Genomic DNA, 6,000 nt, shown 5'->3' with positions numbered 1-6,000 from the left:
TGCTTACATCTATGCAAAAATCATACTAAACCCTAAATAATCATGAAATATAAAATATTTATGCAATGACATGCTATTTAATCATACTAAACATGGAATAATCTACCCTATATGCTCAGATCATATTTCTTTAACAAGAACATCCAAAACCCTACATTTGGGGATCGGTTCTTAAACCAGTCCTGAATTTGTGAAAAGTCCCCCTCTATCCGACAGTTACAGAGGCTGTATAAATTTTTTTGTTTGGTGGGCCGAGCTGAATTTTTTCCAATTTGTATGATTTTTTTTAGCTTTCTAACACAATAAACCATTCATAAAAATTCATCTGTATGAGGGAGTTACAAATGTTTTGGTGCAGACCTAAACTTTTTGTTCCGACTATCACCAATTCGTACTCAGTCAATGAACAGAGCCCAAAATTTCTTAATAGATGCAAAATTTTGTTACCTTTCCGACGCAACAAACTACCCATTAAAAGTCCTCCGAACGAAAGAGATACAAGCCATTTATTGGTCGGGTGTCATGCTATAAATACGATATCAAAAAATATTGTGAGAAACTTGAATTACAAAACATGTATTTTCTCATGAAAATAACATAGAAATTATTCAAATTTTTACAGAACATCAATATGATCACAATCTATTAACCCAAATCAAAATATCTAGAAAAACAACCAAGTAGCATGCATATTTTGTAATTTTTATGATTTTATTTTTTAAGAAAATTGGTTTTGAGATAAAATATTTTTTAGAGAGATTTTCTTTCGAAAACCCCTTCCAACCACATGAATAGATAGCCCTAACCCAAATTCATGTCTGGGAAGCATAGTTTAGGGTTTGTACTTATGAAAAATTGAAGGAATTCATACTTATGAATTTCGGATTATGCGTAAAGTATATAACTCCCTACCTTAATCGGGTTCTTAAACGTAGATTGGCCATCATCTCCCGTCTTCAAACCTTAGAGGAGGTTCAATAGCTGCTAGAAAAGCTCCAAGAAGAAATAAAGAAAGAAAAAATAGGAAGAAGAAGAAAATAAAGAATTTTGATGAGAATAGTAGAGAAGAGAGAACTAACATTGTTAATCATTTTTATGAGGGCCTCTATTTATAGATGTGCTTAGACAAGAGTCTCATTTTCAATATAAGAAGTTAATATTTATTAATATATTTTATTAATAAAATAACTAAATAAACGATTGGTTCTAACTTATTAAATTTCAAAATTAACTAAACTAGAGAAGAAAAGTAGAAACTTCTTACCTTGACTGAGATCTAGTAACATGATAACCTTTTAGGAGGCTTACAGACCCAAAGACTTATTAGAATTAGATGTTTAAATAGTCGATTCGATAGCTCTCAAAACATAGATCATCATGGTGGTCTTAGATTTAATCATACACACACAGATCGGTAAGAAAATTTAGTCAACATTGACGAATGTTAATTTTTGACCTACAATTAGGCATGGACTTCCATTGATGATAAAATACTCAAATCAACACCAATTTGGGCGTGTAAATGGTCAGTTTCGATGCCCTTGAAATGAGGAACGTCAAGGTCAGATCCAATTTAATAGATAAGACATTTATCAACCAGAATTTTTGTCAAAACAATAATGACATTATGTAGGGTGCTATGAGAAGTATGTAGGGGGTAATACCTAGGGGGCTTGATGGGAGGGCTTTAATGAGGATGTGAGGGGTAGATGTGAAAGGGGATGGGTTGGATCCACTTGGATCCAAACCTAACCTATCTGGGTTATAAGGGGTTTGAATTTGAATTTGGATTTGATTAGACCCATTTGGGTCTCATTAAATCAAAATTTAATATATATATATATATATATATATATAAAGTAGGCTCATTTGGATCCTAAGTGGACTCAATTTCTATTTACTTTAATGGGACCCATTTAGGTCTCAAATGGATCCAAAATTTTATTTTCTTTAATAGAATCCATTTGGGTCTTCAAATGGATCTAAAAATCTTATTTATGTTAATGAAATCCATTTGGGTTTTCAAATGGATCTAAAATCTCATTTTACTTAGTGAGATCCATTTGGGTCTTAGGTGAATCCAAATAATTTATTTTTATTAGGATCCATTTGGGTCTTAAATGGATCTAAAATCCTTATTTACTTAGTAAGATCCAATGGGTCTCTAAGTGGATCCAACATTTTCATTTACTTAGTAAGATCCATTTGGGTATTCAAATGAATCCAAAATACCTTTTTCTTAATAGAATCCATTTGGGTCTCTAAGTAGATCCAAAACTCATTTTGCTTGGTGGGATCCATTTGGGTCTCAAATGGATCCAAATCACTTCTATGTTCGTTTTAAACTCCGGTATGGTTCCAAGATGCATTTCCACAAGTCCCACTCTCTTGAAGCTTGCTCTTTATCAGCTTTCCTCATTGAGCCCAAAAATACTGATATGAGCTTGGCTCAAGCTTGAGCCTAGTACATCATGTATTAAGCCTATATTGTTTAGCACTAAATAGGTTTGCGGTCCGGGGTCCTGCACGGTCCACCATGCACAGCCGCTTTCGTCTTAGGTTCAACTCTTACTGGGTTTGTGGGCTAGTGAGCACCATAGAGGCTTGGGTATCGGTGACCTGACCCGGAGATTGACCACTTAGAAAAACTATGCTGAATCTATGATGTTTTAGCATGTTATCATGCGATCCATTTTTAAAATGTTTAAAATATCATGATAAATTGGATATATCGCATTAACAATGCGTGTGAGTGCGAGCGTGCGTGGGATGTTGTATTGGTCATTGTTGCATTACGTTTATTGGCAAAATTTCAAAAAAGTAAGGTGTCAACGGTTAGATCTTAACCGGACCCAAGTGAGTCTAAAGCTGTATGATGTATTGACCGTACTAAGTTTAGACCCAGGTCTGACTGTGCTTACTAGAAAAACCATATCTGCTCTTATAAAAATTACGTAAACCCTAAACTATACCTGGCCTGTATGCAGTAAAACAATAAATTTTAATGTTTTTTACATTAAAAAATTATGAATCTAAATCAAATCTCGAGTCGGACCTGGATGTGACCATACTTAGCGGCATGTACTAATCAGATTGTATGGCTTTGACATAAGTTCTTAATCTGACCTCCTTCATTATTATCGGATCTATTATGGGTCCAGATCGGGTCATACCCAACTCGTTAAAAAAAAAAGATTCATTTATTTTTCGACATATTTATTTATTTTCTTATTTTTAAAATTTTGCACTTTTGTCAAACCTGTCTCTATAAAAATGCCAGAAAAAAAAACAAAGATGGAAATCACATGAAAACGTTTCCGTGGCTGAACATTTGTGGGTACGGTTGATATTTATCCCGTAGAACAAACCGGGGATGAGTTTGGGTAGAGACGTTGGCTGCGCATTGCCCGAACCCATGCGCCTCGCCTCGCGTTACGTGAGTTGCAGAAACCTAATAAAGAGGAAAAGATGAAAAAGAGGAAGAAAAACGGGAAAACGAATAAGACGATGAGCGTTGGGGAAATGATTCCCCGCGGAAACGGGAAAAATATTTTCCCCCATTTAAGACGACGAGGAAAAGCTCCCACTTTCCGTCCTTTTCCGCGTAAAAATCGTCATTTTCCGCGTCCGCAAACGCAAGCCCTAATCCCCATCCCTCGCCCTTCGCTGCCTCCCTCTCTCAGAGCTTCGACGGGTCGCCGTGTGAGGAGGCTAGCGGGAAGAAGCCTTCTGGTAAACTCCCTCTCTCTCTCTCTCTCGGCTACGCCCAATTTCGAGGGTTTTGTATTAATCTTTTGGGTTTTTTTTGGGTTGTTTTTTGCTTTCCCGTTTTTCCTGATTTTGACTGAAAATTTTGTACGGGGTTCGAAGGAAACCCATTTTGGAGGGTTTTCTCGCGCCTTTCGGTGTTAAACCCTCAGTCGATTTAGGGTTTCTGAAGGTTTTTGTTCATCGTTTCTGGGGTCCTTTTTTCTATTCCTTCTGCAATTTCTCTGGCCGGGCACACTTTTCAGTTTTCGTTTCCCCAGTTTCATTTTTCCGTTTGTTGAAAGGTTTTTTGGAACCATAGTGTTGAAGAGCTGGGAATCGAGGTTTTCGGCACCATGCTGTTGAAGGTGGATTTGGGCCTCCGCCGTAGCCTATTTGAATTCGCTAATTCTTTTCATAATTTTGTGTTTTTCATCACAAAGAAGCATCTAATTCAGCTCGATCGTTTGGCGACCTGTTATGCTCAAGTGTTGCCAATAAATTTGGTCGGAGAAGATGTCACCTGCCAGAATTATCGCTATACTGGAAGCTGTATAGTCTAATTGTTTGTGGTACATGAAAACATAAAGGAAATACGGGGTTAGAAGGAGGGTACATGAAAATATAAAGGAAATACAAGGTTAGAATAACCCTCCAATTCTCTTTAAAGTCCTTCAATTTGATACATGTTTCCCTGTTGCTCTTATGTACTTTTCTTGGAACAGAGTTCCTGTTTTCCCCATTTGTTTTTCTGTTTTTTCGTTTTCATAAGTAACAAACTATTCTGAGTGAAATTTTCATGATTATAGGCAGAGGCATGCATCAATATGAGAAGGCATTTATGGAAGAAACTATGATGGGTAATTGGATTTTATGGGGTGTGGATATCTCCCTTTGTACACTAGAATGGTTTGCTTTTACTGGTTGTATCTAAAGATTCAAAAGATACTGAATAACCTATGCAGCTCTCAAAATATGATGTACTGAACCCTCTAGCGACCAAGGGTCTTATTAACAGAGCAGTTTCTGTTTGAGGAAGAAAATAGAAGGATCAATGTTGCAAATGATGTTGAGATGACGTAAGACAGTATAGCACTTTCTAGGCAAAGCACAAACCTTGAGGCAGTAAGCAAATGCATCATAAATAATGAGATATTAAAAAGCGAGTTAAATAATTGAGAATAATAACAAACAACTTATGAAATGAATATGAATCGATTTTCAATAAAAATATTAGCAAGTTAGTAATCATAAACTTAAACTTTTAGGGCATGTTTGGTTGCATCTCATGTGATTTGGAGTCATATGATTCCAAATCACAAGGTGGAATATGTGATTTTTAGTAACATGAGATATGAATAAATTTGATCAAACTGTGATTTCAAATAACATTCTGTTTCTCATGGCTCATTTTTTTGATCTTTGGCTAATTGTGCAAATGAGATTCATTCTCTCCTTTTCTTGAATATATATATATATATATATATATATATATATATATATATATATATATATATATATATATATATATATATATATTAGTGTGTAACTTCCATGCCATTTATCTCCCAGACCCCTTTAGAATACATACTTGCATGTGTTTTTTGCTTAATCTAAACCCATAGATATGGGATAGCATTGTTACCCTCGTGGGTTGGACCCCCCTGGTTGGAACTCATAAGAGGAAGTTGTTTTGACCAAATCTGACCCCATTGATGTGCTCAGCATGGTCAAAATAGTAGGAATTCATCCTTGGATCATAGTTTTTTGACATAAAAATATTTTTGGAGGTTTGAAAATTTGGTACATTGTAGGCCATTGATTTTTCAACCCTTGTAAAATCTCACATACCTCAAAAAAACATGATCCAAAGATTAGTTTCTACTAAACTTAATATGTAAATCACACCTGGAGGATCAGATGTGCAAAAAAACTGAGAAAATGAAAAATATTACATTTTTCTATAGAGGGTTCCTTACCCGTGAGGGTAGCAAACATTACCCCCATAGATATGATCTCTATGCTTTATTTAGTAGCAAACATGTATTAGTTTAAACATTTGTTTAGATGTGTTTTTAACTCAACAAAAAAAAATCATGGTTCATATTGCATAAAAAACTTGATTAACTAAAAAACAAGAATTTTTGTTAAGTTGATGGAGTCCAAATCATTGTTTTTAGTGAATAAACAATGATAAATACATCTATAGGTTTGGGTTAAGCAAAAAACACACACAGGTATGTTTTTTAAAGG

At 35.1% G+C, this 6,000-nt stretch overlaps 1 protein-coding gene across 3 annotated transcripts in view; it reads left to right on the top strand.

Annotated features, from left to right (window-relative positions):
• Positions 1–3,488: 3,488 nt before the first annotated feature.
• LOC149841014 (L10-interacting MYB domain-containing protein-like) overlaps positions 3,489–6,000 on the top strand; it is a 41,977-nt gene continuing 39,465 nt past the window's right edge. For 2 of the 3 annotated variants that reach the window (XM_090004629.1, XM_090004627.1), the window contains exons 1-2: positions 3,489–3,732; positions 4,191–4,387. The gene's annotated coding sequence lies outside the window, so the exon portion shown is untranslated. The remainder of the gene's footprint in view (positions 3,733–4,190; positions 4,388–6,000) is intronic. The other variant, XM_090004628.1, reaches the window with a different exon arrangement.

Source organism: Nuphar pumila, chromosome 4 (genome assembly GCF_984573655.1).
Source record: "Nuphar pumila chromosome 4, dmNupPumi1.hap1.1, whole genome shotgun sequence".
NCBI lineage: Eukaryota > Viridiplantae > Streptophyta > Magnoliopsida > Nymphaeales > Nymphaeaceae > Nuphar > Nuphar pumila.
This window is presented reverse-complemented; position numbering and strand designations above follow the sequence as displayed.